This window comes from Piliocolobus tephrosceles, chromosome 17 (assembly GCF_002776525.5).
Source record: "Piliocolobus tephrosceles isolate RC106 chromosome 17, ASM277652v3, whole genome shotgun sequence".
NCBI lineage: Eukaryota > Metazoa > Chordata > Mammalia > Primates > Cercopithecidae > Piliocolobus > Piliocolobus tephrosceles.
In genome coordinates, this window is record NC_045450.1 from 49,903,395 (window position 1) to 49,923,391 (window position 19,997).

General features: G+C 45.9%; 1 protein-coding gene across 2 annotated transcripts in view; it reads right to left on the minus strand.

Moving 5' to 3' along the window:
• Nucleotides 1–16,237, minus strand: part of CDH11 (cadherin 11) — a 177,337-nt gene extending 161,100 nt beyond the window's left edge. For both annotated transcript variants that reach the window (XM_023210092.2, XM_023210091.2), the window contains exon 1: nt 16,054–16,237. The gene's annotated coding sequence lies outside the window, so the exon portion shown is untranslated. The remainder of the gene's footprint in view (nt 1–16,053) is intronic.
• Between the last annotated feature and the right edge of the window lie 3,760 nt (nt 16,238–19,997).

Here is a 19,997-nt window from a genome sequence, read left to right on the forward strand (position 1 = left end):
CTTTAGAAAGAAATGTTAATTGAATTGTTTCCCATGCAAATGTAAAAACAGGGGAAACAATATTATAGATAGTATCAATATTTTTCAACATTAAGCAAAGACGGGCAATTCTCGAAGAGTGATGCTATTACCATGAATTTCATCAATTCACATTCTTACCCACAATGCTTTTCTTATTTGCTTTGTTTTCACAACTGTTCCTTGGACGACAGGTTTGGGGGCCTCTTTGCCAGAACTGAGAACTACGTTCTGAGTTTCCACGAGCCTACTATCAACTTGATTTTCATTGTCCAAATAAAATTTTGAACGCAGGAGCTGTGTTAGGAGAATAATACATGTATTCTCTGGGTCAAGTCAGTGTGACCAAAACTTCTTCCTGGACTTTTTAAAACAGAGCTCAACTGTTTTTCCCAATCCCTCCTATAGGGAGGCAATTTTCCATTCTCATCCTCTTATTCTACCCAAGAGGAAACTTGAGTCCACACAAGGGGAGTGAGTCCCTTCTTGTTAACAGTGAGTGGGATGGGTTAAGGGTTGGACCCGGGGATCTACAGATGAAATGTTACGCGAATATAAGAGTTGATCAATACAAAACACAGAAACCTTTGCAGACTATGTCTCTTTGAACACACTTTGCCATGTTGGCTTTGCTATCACATTTATTCTGAAGACCTGCCTTAGAGTGCTAAATTTCATGTCTCTTAATGTCATCCTAGAATTCAGTGTAGATTATTCTTTATCTCTTACAAATCTTGTTTCTTATTAATATGCATTAGAGAAGCTGCAATGGAACTCCGTTTTTGACATGCAACATACAAGATCTTAATGCTGCCTAACAGAGAATGGATGGTACCTATTGATGGACAAAAACTGAATGTATACATCTTCTTTCAACAACATTTCCCAACAAACTGTAAATCCTGGGTGCAAGATAAATGTTCTGACATGACACTCTTGGTAGCATCTTCCTTTCATGTATGCCAGGGCTGGACAGGAGCCAAACTCTCAGGAGAGAACATGGATCTTGGAAACACAACTTCTTTCTGCCTAACACATCTTCTTAAATATTTAAGTTTTATGAGCACATCACAGAAAACATAACACTTGGTGTCATCCTTAAATAATTCTGGGTGGGGAGAGTGCCAAGAATCCATCAATCTTGTATGCCTGAGAAAAGTCATGGGAAAAGGTTTCTGGATCTTTCGGGTCCTGAATTTAAATCATTTGCAGCTGTCTACCATGTGATCTCAGGCTCCCATTTATGGAATTGGAAAGATGAAATGAGATAACCTATGAAAGACCCAGTCCCAGGCCGTCCGTAAACACTTCACAGTGATCAGCGGTAAGTCTCATGGACCTGCCCTTGAAAGCATCTTAAGTCTGTCTCCCTCTAACAGAGAAACAAAGAACATGGGATCTCTTGGCTCAAAGCCCTGCTTATCCACTTATTAGCTGCATAATACTGGGAAAAGTTGCCGAATTATCCTGGGTATTGATTTGCATATTTTATAAATGGATAATTATAGCTTCTACCTCATTGAGATTGTCCTGAAGATGGACTGAGATAATTCATGGGACGTGCTGAACACGGTGTGTGCATAGAGTAAATGCTCAGTCCACATCAGCTACTATAACAATGCTTCCACCCTCGTGCTGGCTTCATCCTCTCTCCCAGTGAAGTGAGTGCCAGAGGGTACTCACAGGACTACTCTCCCTGTGAACTTCCCTGTTTAAACTTCTGTCTCTTTCTATCAGTTCCTTTCAATGTGGTCCAGAAATCATTTAATAAAGCATGCTTCAAATCCTGCAAAATTTCCTTGGGACCTAGGGAATAAAGTCCAAAGCTCTAAATTTGGTATTGAAAGTATCCCATAAAGGGTTTCAAAATGATGTCTCACTATCACCCTCTGCTTATAAACTCTGCTCAGGCAAAGCAAACCTGTGCATTCACATCCAGGTATGCTTGTCTCTGATTCCTTCTCCAGAATGCTGAGAAGCGATGGTTACAAAGTGCCATGCCAAGTGATTTGTGCAGGAAGATTTGAGAGCCAGGCCATTTTCAAGCTGGAAAGGACCCAAAAGGCCACTTTACAGATGAGGAAACTGAGGTTAATTGGCTTTCTCAAGGCCACACAACTATTTATCAGCAATGCCAGCATTGCAAAGGCTGATCTGCCTAGAGGGAAGGAATCATAGGGCAGCCTATTAGGGAAAATTTGTCAGCAATTGGCCACAAACTTACTGACAGGTGATCTTTCTCCAATCACGAGAAATGAGACAGAAGTTATGCACCCAATAAGAAAAGGACACTAGGCACGTCTCCCTGTAAGTGAAAACTGTTGCTTTTCTGACTTGCAATACAGGGCACAGGAAGAGTGGGGGTGATAGAGAGGGCGCAGCTACAATGACGCCTCAGGATCTGATCTGTTCCTCGCTTCAAAGATGTGATTTCTCAGGCTGCGTTAGTCTCTTGACTAATGCTCCCAAATGCACTGCTGAGATGTGCTGAAGTTGAAGACTCCCTGCAATGCTTGCAGCAGGAATGGCAATGAAAAAAACACAAGAATCACCAATGCATTACTTGGAAGCCAAGCGTCCCCAGCTCTAACTGCTACATTGCAATTTTTACTCTAAGATAATAATATTGACACTCCATGTAAAAAGTGCTTTCTAAGCTCCCCCAAATAATAATAAACATGAAAATTTATCTTACACTATAGCAGTGTCTATTTATGAAGATGAAAGTTGAGTGAAGTTGTTGAAGATAGTTCTCCCTTTACTACTGAAATATTTTGGCAAACTATTGAGATTTAGAATTGTTTGCATAAATGAAGCACTTCACCCTGATTTCCAATTTGGCTTTGGATTTAAACATGGTTTTGCTGCTGCTATCAATTAAATATATTTCAAAAAAGACCTTTAAACATGTGGCTTTCATAAGTAGACAATGGAAAGTTGACTACTACTGATATTTTACTAAGCCGCCTATGTAGCCTCGCCTATGTTTGGTTAGTCATCTTTGGGTAGTGATCTGGATTTTTGTTCATAGTGAGCAGGCATGGATTACCACATAGAAATTGAAATGAGCTGGGCGCAGTGGCTCACGCCTATAATCCCAGCACTTCAGGAGGCTGAGGCAGACGGAACACTTGAGGTCAAGAGCTCAAGACCAGCCTGGCCAACATGGTAAAACCCTGTCTGCAATAAAAATACAAAAGTTAACTGGGTGTGGTGGTGCATGCCTGTAGACCCAGCTTCTTGGGAGGCTAGAGCAAGACAATCGCTTGAACACGGGTGGCGGATGTTGCAGTGAGCCGAGATAGCTCCACTGTATTCCACCCTGGGTGACAGAGTGAGACTCTGTTTCAAAAAAAAAAAAAAAAAGAAAGAAAAGAAAAAGAAATTGAAATGAATGGCTCCAAGAGTTCTGTTCAGTTCAGTGATAACTGGGTTAAATTTGGGCAAGGAGCTCTCTCAGCTACAAAATCAAAGCCCTTAAAATGTTGTACTCTCTGACCCATTAGACAGGCTACCATGTCTCAGAGGCTCTGAGACCTTGGGCTTCCCCTGCAGACTTCACTCCCTGAAAGAGTGAAGCAGATTCCTCTCAAAGGTGTGTTAGAGAAGTTGTTGTGGGATGGTATGAGACTAACTCCAGAGAAAGCTTTTACCCGTGTGTCCTTGCTGCCCAAACTCACCCAACTGTATGCACGGACAACTTCCACTGTTTACCCAACGCTTGGGCCAACACAGAGGCTATACAGTTAAGAAGGCATGCAGACTGTCCCCTCCAGAAGCTAAGATGTGACTTGAGGCCACTTGTCCATTCTTATGGGGGGATCCCCTTTCATGCACCCATCAATGCCTAGAATTCCTATGTATTCCAGCTTCTGAGATTTTTGTATTGGCTCCCTGGCTAGAATCCATGGAAAACTTTCCCACAGAACTGGATGTGTCCCTTGCAAGAGACTATTTGCCATCCACATGCCAAGCTATTATGCTGTCTGCCATAGCTGCCCTTGGAATGCCACCTCATCCACTGAGCTATATTACTGGGCTTCTGCTCAGGTCCTGACACCTACCCAATATTTGCTCAATGCAAATTGGACTATTTAATGTTTGTTTGTTTGTTTGTTTGTTTGAGACAGGGTCTAGATCTTACACCCAAGCTGGAGTGCAGTGGCACAATCCCAGCTCTCTGCAGCCTCAACCTCTCAGGTTCAAGCAATACCTCCCGAGTAGCTGGGGACAACAGGCACGTGCCGCCGTTACCAGCTAATTTTGGTATTTTTTGTAGAGATGAGGTTTCATCGTATTGCCCAAGCTGGTCTCGAACTCCCGGGCTCAAGCAATCTGCCTGTCTCAACCTCCCAAAATGTTGAGATTATAGGCATGAGTCATTGCACCTAGCGTATTCAATGTTTACTAAAAGCTCCTTCTGCTCCAACCTTACACCTTATCTGACTCTCAACATTCTATTCAGCCTTTGAGAAGAACTCAAAAGCCAGATACCTCATTCAATAATGCAACAGATATTGTTCCTCATAACAGTCCCGCAAGGATATGTGGGGAAATGAAAACTTTTGGGTTTCTTAGTTGAAAGCAACAAAAATAGACTTTGGGCAGCATAGTCTACAGGAAAACTGGAGAAAGAGGCTCAGAAAACTCCCAGGTACCTAGTAAGGCTGGGCAGTTAGAACCACAGGCCAGACTCTGCCATAGAACGAGAAGAGTGAAGGCACCACGGTTGTCCCTGCTGGACATGAGTGGATATGGGTTATTTTACCACCTCTGTGGCCCCTGGAAATCAGATACTGTACAGCCACTGCTACAGTGACCAGAATGAGTTCTCCATGGCCAATGATGTGTGTGTGTGTGTGTATGTGTGTGTGTGTGTGTGTGTAAGATACTGAATCCAAATTTAAAACACAGGGGATTTGGTGCTGAGTCGGCATTCTAGCCTCCAGGAAAGTTAGGGAATCAACTCTATGACGCTTTAGGCCTCGGGAGTAGAAGGAACTCTCTTCCTCCTATAAAGACTTTTATTGGGGTTATTTCCTAAACATAGGAAGGTGGTTTTGAGGCCATGCAGTCAAACAATTGAACAAGCAAACAAAATGACAAGCATGTGCTAAATAGAATGAGTGATGCATGGAATGTTGTCTTCCATGGTTTTGAATCACTCAAACGGAAGGGGTGTGTGTGTGTGTGTGTGTGTGTGTGTGTATGTATGTATATATATATATCTCATATGGTTTAACAAGACACTGTCCCTGCTTGCATCTGGGTATTTTCATTGCCATCGCTTTGTTCTGTTTTTACAAGGCAAGGTTGGAACTGAGGAAACCAACCCGTAGCATGAGACTAGAAGGGATGACAGATATGCTGAATAACAGACTAAAGATTTAAATTTTAAAATATTTCAGTAGACCTGATCAATGGACCAAACTCAGCAATAGGAAAAGTAACAGCAATAAGAATAACAGCAACTCCATTCCATGAGCTGTTTTAGACAGTTTTATAGATTAATATCATTTAATAACAGAGCTGCTTTAGAAGGCAGATACTGACATTAACCCCAGTGCGATGGGGAAATTGAGAAGCAGATAGAGACTTGTACAGCTGGTTACTGGCATGGTCACGCCTGGAAGCAGGGAAGCCTGACTCCAGAGCCTGTGCTAACACCACTGTAGGTGACTTATCATGTCTTATGTGCACAGGGACAGGTGGGGAAATGCAGCTTAACAGCAGCACGTAAGGAAAAACAAATAAACAAATAAACTGTGGAGCATAAGTCCTCTGGGTGATGTGGCTGGCAATAAAAGCTAATGTAATGTAGCCTCAGGCTGCAATAAAAGAAGTGTGTAGAAGGGAGTTGATAATCTAGAGTCTAGCTGCCTAGATTTCTGGCTTCAGTCCTTTCCTCTGAGGAAAGCTAGAGACAACAACAACAACAAAAAAAATGGGGAGTTCAATCTGGAGATTTTAAGACTGGGGAGAGGGCATCCTGGTAGACAACTTAAAAAATGAATAATTGCAGCAGGGCGCTGTGGCTCATGCCTGTAATCCCAGCACTTTGGGAGGCCAAGGCGGGTGGATCATGAGGTCAGGGGTTCGAGACCAGCCTGACCAACACAGTGAAACACGCTCTCTACTAAAAATACAAAAATTAGCCAGGTGTGGTGGCACACTCCTGTAATCCCAGCTACTCAGGAGGCCGAGGCAGGAGAATCGCTTGAACCCAGGAGGTGGAGGTTGCAATAAGCCAAGATCGTACCACTGCACTCCAGCCTGGGCGACACAGGGAGACTCCATCTCAAAAAAAAAAAGATTAATTGCAATGTGGAGGAAGAATTATATCAAGAATTACATCTATCCTGCATAGCATCATAGGCTACATCAAAAAACAGTTTGGCTCAACTGAAGGAAGCATTTCCAAGAGTGAAGGTTCCCAATGTCTCAGTGGTTTGCGTAAGTGGGTAATGAGCTCCGTATCACTAGCAATGCTACAACTACCACCGGGACATGGTAGCAATGATTCAAGGACCTGATGGCAGAGTTTGTTGCTCTAGGTGACCTCTGTAGTCTCTCCCTATCATGGAGGAGTAGAATTCTGTTATTTCTTCCACAAACCACCCTTGATCACCAAACTGGATGTGACTTCTCCTTCCTGTGGCCCAATTTAATGCTTCCTTTGTGGTCCTTACAGTATGAAGCTTTGAGTTTTAATCAACAACCCTAGTATTCTCTGTGCTGTTAATATTATCAGCTCTCTGAAGGGAAGCCCTTGTGATTTGACCACTTCTGTGTGCCCAACCCAGGGCCTTTCGTTACTTTAATGACAAAGAAATGAGTTTGAAATGAATTTCAAACCAAACCCTGCCAAAGTGTCGTCTATAGGCTTGGCAGTGGCAAGGTAAGGACATCATTCTTACTCTGTTCTTTACAGAACCTTGGAATGGAGTTAGTAATAGGAGGTGACTATAAAGTAGGACAGAGCTTAAGGCCAGGGCCAAGTGTTGCATTTTGCAACAGATTATCAAACAGCATATGAAATGACACTGGACTGACCACGAACTTCCAAATAAGAGATTCATGTAAAACTTTTAACCTAACTGCCCACAGATATCAGAGGGTGCAGCTTTACATAAACAAATGAACTAATGACATGTTTACAAAGAAATCAGACCACAGGTACAACTATTTAAATAATCAATTAAACAATGACTTTTGGCCAGGCAGGCTGGCTCATGCCTGTGATCCCAGCACTTTGGGAGGCCGAGGCGGGCGGATCACAAGGTCAGTATTTCGAGACAAGCTTGACCAACATAGTGAAACCACATCTGTACTAAAAACACAAAAATCAGCCAGGGGTGGTGGCACATGCCTAGTGTTAGCCACTCCGGAATCTGAGGCAGAGGAATGGCTTGAACCTGGGAGGCAGAGGTCACAGTGAGCCGTAACCTTGCCATTGCACTCCAGCCTGAGCAACAGAGCAAGATTCTGCCTCAAAAACAAAAAGAAGAAGAAGAAGAAGAAGAAAAAGAGATTGGGTTAAGAGCCTCAAGAGCACAGTTCTGTTCCATTAGACTCTAAATTACTGTGGGATCCTGGGCAAGTCCTGGTTCTTCTCCGGGTTCCTGAACCCTCATCTCTAAATGAAGGTTGACTGGAATAGCTGATGATTCAGTTAGTGACTTCATACATCTGATTCCTGAGAATTCTACTTGGTAAAATGGAGTCCTCAGCCCTCCTTAGAGAAAGTAGTGGATTCAGTGGTTCAAAGTGGTTAGACTGTCTGCCATAGGGAACCTGATTTAAGATGCCACGTGGTAAAGCGGGCAATGACAACATGGAGTGGAAGCAGATGGGAGCGATGAGGATGGTGACAGGTCTGGAAACTGTATCTCATCAGATTAGCTGACACTCTGAATGGTAGGAGCAGCCTTATATGGTGGCTAAGCTTCAGCATCTGACGCTTGGGTTGCAATCCCAGCTTTGTCGATTACCAGCTGTGGAACGCTAGAATACGTGATTTTAACTGCACCCCTCTGCCTGCCCCCCATAAGATGCTGGCAACAGTCTTAAGTAGCTCATGAGGACATTGTGGGTAAATCTCATATTATATAGAATGTTCTTAGTACAGTGCCTGAAACTAACAAAGTGTTCAACAAATGCAGGGTTTTAACTATTATCCAATACCAGGTACCAAATAATTGCAGAGCCTTCAGGAAAAGGAAAAAGTGAAGGGGGGTCAAAATATAACTATTGGGAGAAAGTTACCAAAAAAGTTATTTCAGCTCCTTCTTCATTAAAGTGGAGTGCTTTTAACGACTAGAGTTAATGAAATCACCTGTTCACTCCTGGGTTCCCTGAGAGGTAGTTAGCAGGCAGTCATCAGGACATTTAAGAAGCTGTAGGATTATTGGGAAAACAAAAAACCTGCTGATAAGGGAGTTGGATCAGAGGATCTCAGAAGTTCGCATTATGGGTAAAATTTGAGATTTTGTAGGAGCTGAGGGTTGAGCAGTCAGATAAGCTCTTCTGTGTCCTTCTCCAGAGAGTGAAGCAGGCCCAGGCTTGAGACCTGCACCAGACATAGTGGAAAACTCCTGAGCATTTAGTCACAGCAGGTTTGGGAAGCCAGCTTTCCTTCTCCCCAGACTCATGAGCTTAGACAAGTGTCTTAAATTCCCTCTGAGAGTCATTTTCCTATTTGTAAATGGAGATGAGAGTACCTTCCTCTCGGGGTGGTTGTACAGAATAAATGAGGTACCTGGTAGAGCGCCCAGCACACAGTAGGATCTCAAAACGTTGTCTCTCTCTCCTTCCTTTTCCCGGGCAAATACAGACAGATATTCCCTTTCATTGCAAGGTGCAGGCAGGAGGGAATGCCAGCCTGGGGCAAGAACAGATGACACCGGCGAGCCGCAGATGGGAAACGGCAGGACAACCTGGAAGGTCCCGGAGCCTTGGAAAGCCCAGCCTGGCTGTGATCTTGGGTGAGAAACAGTTGGAAAACCATTCAGGGCTAAGAGAGGGCGAGGACTCCGTTATTTTTAGCGTGATGCGAAATCACTGTGCTTTTGCCTGGGCCTGCAAAAGACAGAAACCCACAAGGCAGGACCAGGACTTTTTCAGCCACCGTCTATTTATGAGTTAAAACTGTCACTGCTCAAAACCCTTACAATCCCAAAATACATTTACCTGAAAAACAAACAGGAATACTCTTGAAATGGAGACGATTTATCAAGAGACTAATTATCTTTTGAGCTCGTCTGGAATAGTAATGAGCCCCTTTTAAAGGGAAGCAAACCTGTGATGAATATCTCAATATGGCAGGCTTAGCAAACTTTCCCAGTAAGGTATTACTGCAGGGTAACTTACCACAGCAACCCATATGCAAAATGAACAGAGGGAAAAAAATGCAAAGGTAGGAAGGAGGCAGGCAGTGTTCAAAAGCAGTAATTAGCTCTCAAATCTCAAATCCCAACTGCCTCTTGAATCTTTTAAGTGGAAGAGGGATGGATCACTTAAATTTACGAAATCACTCAAAAAAGGCAGGCACTAAGAAACAATTCATTGCTAATTGGGAGAGGCCTCAATCTAAAACAACTGTTCCATGCAAGATTTCTGGCCTTATAATGATAAGAAAGAACTGCTACCTGTTCTCATTAGTCTGTAAAACTGAATCCCAAGTCTATTTCAGACAGGGCAAGCAACCCCAGAACATACTGAAGGCTTATCGTGAGGTAGGCCTTGTACTAAACTCTCATTTTATCTTTACAAGAATCCTAGGATGTAGATATTATTATTAAGTCTATCGTTACCATGAAGACACCTAAGTCTTGGGGAGCTTATCTAGCTTATTCTTGGTCACATACTTTGTAAGTAATGGAGGCAAAACTCCACTCACAAAACATAAGACTACACCAAAAAACCTCAGTAATCAAAATAAGTAATACTTTAATGCAGTATTTTAAAATTCAAGATTAGTTAGCCAGGTACAGTGGCTTACACCTGTAATCCCAGCACTTTGGGAGGCCAAGGCAGGAAGATTGCTTGAAGCCAGGAGTTTGAGACCAGCCATGAGCTGCAATCATAAGACTGCACTCCAGAGTGAGACTCTGTCTCTAAAAACATAAATAAATAATGAAGATTAGTGGGAAAAAAATCTATGATGAGCAAAAGTCAAAATTTTCAATCAAGACAGAATCCAGCCATGCACTTACTTGGCCTCGCTCTCTTCACCCTCATCCTGGCCCTGCTGCTGCGCACTGTTGCTTCCAAGATTGAATAACTGGTCCAAGCCTCTAGCATGATGAAAACTGAACTTTCCAGAATGAGTTTATGGGTAAAACATTCCAGAGATCCAAGGCAGGGTAGGTATGCAGCAATTTGAGCTACTATGCTTATCCTCGCTTCCTCCACCCTTGCTCTTTTTGAGAATAATAAAGATGCATTGATAGCAGAGACTCTACCCTAAATTCTCACTGTTTGCTCTCACTGATGGAGCCTAATGGAGGCTGAAATGAGATCTCTACGTGTCTTAAACTAAGATCAGAGAGGAGCCTCCCCTACCATGCTGGTTGCCATGTGAGGCGGTCATCACAGTGAGGACAAAGCCGGACTCCAGGCCATTTTCTTCAAGAGAGCTGAATGTGAAGAGCTAACTTTAATTTGTGAAAATCATTTCAGTGCAGAAGACCATGTCAGGAGGATTTCTGGCAAATAAACGGTGTGGAGTTTAGGAATCAAAGGCTTTTTTTTTCACCTGCAGTAACCAGGAAATTTTGAGAATAAACCCCTGCTCATTCACAAATATTGTTTGAGGGACACTTGGTGCCAGAAAACATAGAATAAGACCTTGGCTACTGTTTACTGCAGTCCTTAAAGCTGTTTATATCAGTCTCCTAGATTCAGCTCTCCAAGTGGCTTAAATGAGGAGAGAGAGAGAGAGAGAGAGAGATGAGAAATTGGCCTCCATGAGAAATAGCATCATTAGTCTCTCTCATACTTTTGAGTTTCTTCCTCCTTTCCCTCTCTTCTCTCTCACATTCCTCTCACCTAATTTCCTGATGTACCAGATTTTCTGATTGAGCAGAAACCTCGACCACACAGACTGTGAGAGAAATGCTTTGTCTCAATAAGAATCCCTGAACTCTGCAACTGTCACATGACTAATTAAACCAAATAACAATGAAATTTTGCCTCCAGTTCTAACAATGTGCATTATTCACAAGAGCTTAGAATTCAAAATTGTCCTTTTTTAGGTTAAATAAACTGTCCAGTGATAAGTGAACATCGGTTTACAAAACACTTTGTCTTACTTTCCACTGAGTTACTTAATACTCTCTCCCATAATCCATTTGCATTGATTCCTTCTTCATCAACCATCTATGCATTCCAACACAGCTCAGAGCTGTAAAGAACTCCACTGCTGAATCACCAGGGAGGCAACTGTACTCACTTAAGACAAAAAACACAAATAAGTATCCACTTAAAACAGTACTTTTTTTAAAATAGAGTTTTCCTCTTAATCATAATATAGCATTAGTTTCTTTTTGCATTCTCCTCCTGAACTTTCATGACACATCAAACAGGAGCAAATATAAATTTGTGTAGCCTGAAATACACAATTTAATCATAAGTCATAATTTCCATATCAGGAGAAAAAAAATCAAATGATTATACTCCAGTGCACGAGAAACAATCTTGAATTAAATTTTACTCTCTGCTACATTTAGGTTTTCACAGCAATATCAAGAATGGTTTAAAGGAAATAGGAAAACAGTTACTGCTATATTAAAACTCCATGTCCCTAAGTGTTTACCGAAGATCAAACTGCTATTCCTTTTTGCAAATGAGAAGTGTCTTGCAGACATCGTCAAAACCGGATGTAAGAATGGGCAATGGTATCACAGTAGTCTCACTGATATTTTTCTTCTTTATCCATCCCCTTCCACTTGGAGTCAGAAATGATGCTCTTTTTGCCAGAAAAAAAATCCAGAAAATCCTCCCAGATCACTGTCTCAGTGAGAACTGACCTTGTTTATCCTGCAGCCCAGCCCCCACCCTGGCTGCTGCTCAATGTCAAGTTACACGATTTCCCAACTTTCTAGTAAACTCGAAAGTGGGAGGAGAGGCTGAAGGTAACAGGATCCACCCACTAGAAAGATGCTAATCCTGACAAACTGCTCAAGCAGTAGCTTGAACCACAGCTAGATTGAATTCGGTCTCTCCTGAGAGGGCCAGACAAGACTGGTGAGTAACAAAACCGCTTTTCATGATGCCCTCAAAAGCAGATGGGCTCCATGCAGAAAGTTGGAGAAGGGTGCCATTGCCCTCTAGTGGCCAGAAGTGCAATCTTCCGCGAAAGAGTCCATTTCCAGAGATGTACAAGGCTCTCAATGTCAGGGTAAAATTATAGCAGAAACATGTCTAATTATGCTCCTCGAGTGTTTTCTTTAGTCCTTCCTGCTCAAAGGGGAGGCTGCGGATGGCTATCACAGGAATCCTGATGGAACAGCTCATTCTTAACTCCTCCTGGTGCACCAGGATGTGTCCAATTTTCTCCAGCTTTATTTTTCTTTTTCTTTAGCAGACCTGTTGATGGTTTTCCCCTAATCAATTAAATCACAAATTCATATAGACCAACTATTTTTATATATTTCAGAGTTAATAACTTTAAATTAAAAAGGCTGAAAACTCACAATTCTTGGTAAGTGCAGAATAGGAATTCTTGACAAACTAGGTAACGTTTTAAGAAACAGCAGCCAATTCCATAAGGGAGAAAATCATCCCAAACACATTTCAGTTCCTTAAATCATTGACTAGTGAATTTACACAGTGCTCAAATTTTCTAGGAAAAAAAACTTGGAAGTTCATAGTCATTCTTCAAATTTGACAATTCAAGAAAAAAGTTTGAGACCTACTTTCAAACTTTCTATATTCCACTGTTTTATTATTATTGAATGATTAAGTATGCCTGTGATCAAAGTGAAAACATCAATATTGAAAGTAAATTCCAATGAAATTGTTATGTTTCTCGAACATCTACCTACATAAATGTATTGAGAACGAAGGAAGACTAAAATCAGATTCGAAGATCTTGTTTAGATGGTTCTGAAAAACAGATCTGAATATAACAGATCAACGTTTACCAACTTCATAAGTTACCACTTCATAAGTCACCGGAATTCACAGGCAAGGTTCCAGGACACACTATGCTCCTGGGAGTGCAGTACTGGCATTGTAAATCAGACCACGAGGTCAATGTCATGGCGTTTCCCATATGAGGGTCCCCAAACCAGAATCTTTACAAAGCAGCCATGTAATTCTATTCAAAGGGGAAGAAAAACCATGAATTATGAAGACAATTGCATTAAAAGAGCATGAAATTGATCCTTATTCCCCCAAATCACGGCGTGGCTCTCCAAGTCTGTCCCCTGCCCCCTCCTCCCACAAATACACAAACATGCACATCCACAGCCACCACTCTACAGAGGAAACATGAGTTCTAAGATATAAAAAAAATTGCACCGTAACTATTTTTTTTTATTTTCAAATTAACAAAAGATTGCATCTTAATTGAAAATAGAATTTAGGTTTCTAGTAATTTTGCTGTCTGGTGTTCTGATAAGAATGCTGAACATAATGAAAGTTCTGAAGTGCTATCAAGATGGTCCACTGCTTCAGTGAGAACTATTTTAAAAGCTTATTTTCCTAGGAAGCAATAAGCAGCCATTTGAATAAATCTACATGTCTGGGCCTTGCCAGATGATCCAGTCTCAATCTGTCCAAGGCATGCCTTCACTCCCCCTTGCCCAGGGGTGAGGAGGGTGGTGTGCTCTTTCAAACAATGTCATAAAATGCCCAGTTTATGCAGACTCTGAAGTAACAACTAAAATGATAGTAATAATTTTTATTAATAATAGTGCATGCCTGCAAGACATTTTAATGTCTTAATTTACAGTGTCTCAAAAGTAAGATGTAAAGACAATTCTTACTCAAGCAAAGATGCCTTTCCCTGGTCTCTACTGAAAAGCACTCACATTCCTTTTGTACTAGGCTGGATTTCAGTGTTACATAGAGGTTCGAATTCCAGAGCCCACTGGCCAACTCTAAAACTTGAAATCAGAGATTGCATTTAAGGAACTTTAGTGGCTGGAGCCTCAGAGTGCCTCTCGTATTGGCCACAACTCTGTCCCTTTGTTTTGTAACTTTTTTTCCTTTGTCCTATTGGAAGAAGACTAGGCTCCCTGCAGCTAGGGTTGGGCAGTTAATATTTCTGTTCTGGTGTCTGCACCTACGTATTTGTAGGAAAAACAATTCCAGGATTAACGAAAAGAAGGTCAGTCCCTTCTCTTCTCCTCTGCCAACATATTAGGCTCTAGCGCTCAGACCCCAGCCTGGCAAATGTGCTGATGCGATGCTAAAGGATCCTCGCTCCTAAGAACACATCTGCATCCCCATATCCAGGAAATCCAGACACCCCGCAAAACCATCGATGTCTGCTGCAAGCCCAAGTGATAAGGAAATTGATCCGTCCTCTCGCCAGATTAATTATGGTAGCTTCCCTGTGATTAAAACGAAAACTTACTGCCTCCTATTAAACCGAAAGCCATGATTAGAAGAAGAAAATAATAAAAGATTTCAGAGCGATCGTAGCAAGATTTCTTTCGGGGGAGACGAAGGGAAGACCTTAGTGAAATCTATACCCTCATACAGCAAGGTTTCAAGAACAATCCCCCACTCCCATCCCTTAGGGATGACCGGTCGTCATGCAGGGATGGTATTAAATAATTAAAAGATGCAATTTCTTAATAGCAGTGTGATGGCCCATGAAATTCCTACTGCATTATCAGCAAAAGCAACAGGGCTTCTTCTAGCACCTAGAAAACCTTTCACCCGGGAGAGGCAGGCGCAGGGAGCCCCCGGCGAAAGTAGGCCCTCGGTAAAAAACGAACAAGGAAGCCGGACCCGCAAGCCTCCCCCGACCCCACTTTCTCTGGGGACTCCGCTTCACAGCGTGAGGCGGGCCCTCCTACAGTTCCTCCGTGTTGGTGGGGGGCGGGGGTGGCGGGTGCGGAGAAGGGAGCTCTCCTTGCCGCCCTCCCCATCCGGCCAGCTTCTCACTGCTTCCCACCTCCCGGCTAGCGTTCCGGGGGCAGAGCGCAGGGAGGGAGGCCGTGCGTGCCGGGAGCTGGAGAGGCTTGGCGCGCTCCGAGAGGCGGCGCAGGTTTCGGGAAGGTTTGGTTCTCAAAGTTAACGTTGACCCTGGCAGCTTTCGCCAATCCCAAGCCAGAGGCGAACCCGAGTCTGGGCCGCTCATGGACCTACCCCTGAGCTGGTGGGAGCTTACAAACGGGCTCCGGAGCTCCCGCAGAGACTCAGGCTGGAGGGCTGTAGCGCACCGCAGCTGGCTACCCCAGAACCGCAGTCGGCGGCCCCAAACCCACGCTATTAAAGTGCGGGCAATCGCCTTCCGGAGCTAGGGTCCTTCCGTTTTCCCGGGCTTCCCCGGCAGTCTCGACTGGAGGGACTGAGCCCCGGGGAGCTTGAGGCAGGGATCCGGGAGGATGGAGTAAGAACCCTGCAGAGCGGGGTCGTGTCGCCGCTTTGGGGAAGCCGCGCAGGGCTGACGGGCACCGCGCCGTGGGCGACTTTCCCCAGAGACATGACCCGGGGCAGTCGGCGTGTCCGGAGCTCTGCTCTGCAGCTTCTTGCCCCAGCCAGGTACAAACCCCCTCTGCCGCGGCCTCGGCGCAGACCCCAGGGGAGGCCGGAGCCCGGGAGAGTCGTGGAGCGCACATCTGGGGCCTCCGTCCCCTGCACAGCCCGCGCCCACAGCTGGCTCCCTTCTCCCCTTCTGATGTTTAAACAAATCTCTCCCTCCCTTTTGCTTTGCATTAGTGAAATCTTCTCGACTCGGATACCACCGTCTCCCCCACCACCCCGCCCCGCCAAGACATTCTCTTCCTGAGAAAATCCTGCCCCCCACTCCAAGAAGCCCCAACCAGGCGAGAGGAAGGGACTGGCGGCGCGCCTCACCTGGGGCCCTAGCGGGTGGACGCAACCTCCGGGCCGCCCGTCCCTGGCGCAGGGCAAGCGCTGCGGTGTTAGCCCCGGCCCCAGTCCCGGTCCCATTCACAAGTCAGCGGCGGCTGCGAGCGGCCCCCGCGGCATCTGCTCCTCGGCCCGCGACGCTCCCCTCGGCTGGCGGCGGCCGCGGAATGAGCCGCCGAGCGCGCTAGTGGCAGGAATGAGAAACCGGGGGGAGGTGGCGGGCGGGCGGGGGTGGGGGGGGGGCGGGAGGAGGGAGGCTGCCGCTGGGAGGGAAGGAAAGGGCGGGGGCTGAGAGAAGCTGAGGCTGCGAGACGCAGCGAGATGGGCCTCGCAGAGGCTGCGGGGGCCGACCCCGTCCGCGCCCCTCCCCCCAGGGGCCCAGAGATGCCAACCCCTGGATTCGTGGCCGCCCCTCCCGCCCTGAGGCGCGGAGCTCCGACTCCCTCAGGGCTCAGATGGAGTCTGGAGCGACTGAAGTTGGGCTCCAGGGACGCACAGCCAATCAGGGAGGGCGGCGGAGGGAAGCTGGAGAGGGGTTGGAAGCCCCCATTTTCCTCCTTCCCCCAAATCCGCTCCAGCTGGCCAGGCTGGGCTCTTGCCTGGCGGGCTGGGGTGGTTGGGGGAAGGTATCGTCCAAGTGAGGGAAGCAATCGGGAATTCGGGAGCGCGTTCTATTCTTTCTCACTCCACCACCCCACCTTCCAAAAATCCCTCAACGTTGGCGGCTCCAGCCCAGCCCCCAGCCCCCAGGCCCCTCAATCTCCCATCCCTTGCAAACTCTTCTGGTGGCTCTGGTGGTGAAGTCGGGCAGGGAAGGAGACTTAGGACTTGGGAAGAGCCCAGTCTGCGTTCTCTCTCATTTATCCTCTCCTTCAGTGCCCCCCACGCAACGCCTCAGAGAAGGGTGCGCGGGGAGCGCTTCGCGGAGGTCGGCCTCGCTCCACCCTTTGGAAGCATGCCTTGGCCCCTACCCCAGCCAGGTATCAGTGGCCCCCGCCGGTAGTGTCACTTGTTGCCACCCCCTCTCTGCAGACCCGCCAGGGCCCGATGGAGTGAGCGCTTCTGCGGGAGGGAGGGCCTAATGGGGCGCAGCGCCGGAGTCCTCGCTCCTTCCTCCCGTGTTCCCCTCACTGAGGAGTAGCTACCAGGAGGGAGCCCCGGGCCTGCTTCCTGCCCTCCCTCCCCGAGTCGCCGGGAGAAAGGGCTAGCAGGGTCAGGGCTTAGGAATCACGCCAGGGACTGGGCGGGGCGCTCGTGGTACCGGGAAGGCGTGGGGACCCGCACACCCAGCAGGGAACAACCATGTCCGTGTGGGGACCCCTGGCCTGAACAAGTTTGCAGGGTGGGAGGAGGAGGCGAGAGAGGAGGCGGAGGAAGGTGGAGGCGCCAGTGGGTGAAGGCTAAAAAGGAACAGCCTGGGGGGACGGGGATGTGGTTGGGAAAGGAGAAGAAGAAGAGATGGACCCGCGAAAAAGACAGGGAAGGAGGCTGCAGAGGGAAAGCTGGGCGCCACAGCCAAGCAGTTGGAAAGGGCTAGAAGGGAGGAGACGGCCCAGGAGTTAACGGAAAAAGAGGCCGAAAACGGAAGAGAAAGCTTGGGATCCTGAGCGCATGGGGAAGGAACCCCAATGTGGGGCGAAGGCGGGGACGGCCGAACCCCGCCCTCCAGCTCCTGGTCACCAGCCCGTGGGTCCCCGAGCGCCCGCAGCCTCCCCGGGTTTCCACGCGGCTTGGGGAGACGCCCGCGGGGGCTGGTGCCGGCGAGGCTGCCCCGGGACCTACCCTTCTCGGGCCGCCCGCCCGCGTTCTTCTTGGCGACTCCAGGATCCGGGTGGCGCTGCGTGCCTGCCCCCAGTTCGCGTCCTGCGCGGAGAGGATGCCTCTGACACCCTCTGTGTGGACGTGGCCTTTAAACTGCTCATTCCTCCTCTGCGGGGTAAGAGCTGTAAGTTTCCAGCTGCCCCGTTCTCTTACTCCTCAGCCTTCCCCCTATCATAGGTGTCCAAGGTGATAGCCCCCTGGGTCCCCAGTAACTCCCCAACTTTGCACCACACTCTCCGTGCAAGGGACGCGCGAGGCCATTGACGCTGAGTGCTTTCCTGTAGAGCGCCAGTGAGCGGATCCTGGTGCCCGCCACTACATCCTCCCGCTGTGGATCCCTGGCCCTGAACCTTTTCAGAGCTCTACCCGGCTTCCTCGGTCTGCCTTGTTGGCCTCTGCTGTAACCCCTAAAACTTTGGGTACTTCCCAAGTCACCGCCGAAAGTCCCCACTCTAATGAGGCATGATGATGGTAATGGGATGCTCTGGTGGCGCCATTTCAGCTTATAAATGAAGTTACTTACACAGGAGAGGAGGGAAAAGGGGTCCGGCTTTCCCTCAGAGATACTCGAGTTTTGCTCTTGTTTGCCTACAAACTATTGCCTGGATTTTCTCAACCCTTCCACGTGGTCCTAGAGGGAGTGTGAAGCCACGGTCAATCTGATTATACATATATTATACAAAGATGCCCAGGATCTGTGATGATTAGGACATCTTTTGATCCATGAAGCAAGTCTCATAAACTCCCTTTTGGAAGCGTGTCCAAAGATGAACCTGGCCACATGTCAGCTGACATTAGCTGGACTTGGACCTCTCCCCTCTGTTCAGAATTTATCGAATCACAGCAGTTGTTTTTATGGACCATCCCTTTAGTAATGGGTGCACCTGCCGATTTTTTAAAAGTAAGTTAAAGATTGCTTCATAAGTTTCCACTGACACTACACACCTGAATCAGATGGAACCTGGTGTATAGGAGCAGTCAATAATCCTTTGCACAACCCAGCAAGTCTATGCCTAGGATTCTACTCAAGAGAACAGGAAACATGTCCACACAAAAACACACACCAGAATGTTCACAGCAGCATTATTTATAATAGCCCAAATCTGGAAACAATACAAATACCCATCAACTGGTAAGCAGATAAACAAAACAGGGTGTATCCATACCATGGAATATTGTTCAGCAATAAAAGGAGAAGAAATACTGATTTTGTTACATCATGAATGAACTTCAGAAACATATGCTAAAAGCCAAATGAAAAACAACATATTGTATGATTTTCATTTATATGAAACGGCCATTTATATGAAATGAAAAGGCAAATTTATAGAAACAGAAGGCAGTGGTTGCCCGGGGCTAAGGATTTGAACAGGAATTGACTGCAAATAGGACTTGAGGGAATTCTGTTGGGCAATCAAAATGCTCTAAAACTAGATAGTTGTGATGATTGCACAAATCCATAAATTTACTAAAATCACTGAATTGTAACCAAGAAAGAAAAAAAATCCTTTCATATCTTTATTCCCAGAATATCTGTGACCTGCAGCTAATCCGCAAGGGGAAACTTGGCAAAGCAGTTTCAGAGAAAAATATGTTAAAAAATATTTCTAGTTCTTATGGAAAGATAACCATATTTCTATTCAGCAAGTTCTATTTTAGCTGCTGCTTTGGAGAACCTTATAAGTTTTAAAGAAAGTTAATTCCCCCCTTTCACTCTTCTAAGTGATTAATTCCTGGGAGCCAGAGTTAGGCATTCCAGTTCATGACATTTTAAACACACCTACTCATAGACACAGTACAAAGTGCACATTTCAGAGGGGATTTTTTTTTTTTATGACTATGTTAGGATCTGTCTTAGAAATCCTTATCAAGCACTTGGGTGGAGTATTGTGTGATTACAGTTTAGATTTTAAAAAGGAAAAGAATAGGGGGAAAAAAAAAAAAAGAACCCACTGACAGCTTAAATTGAAAGATTCAGTTCAGCCAGCCAGCCAAAAGTTTGGGTGTTTATCTTAACTTGCCTCACCTTTCCTTCACCTTGTTCTTCTTCAAGGGAGGAAGCCAGCCTTCAAGGGTTGCTCTGGAGTCAGGATTAAACAGCCCCTTTT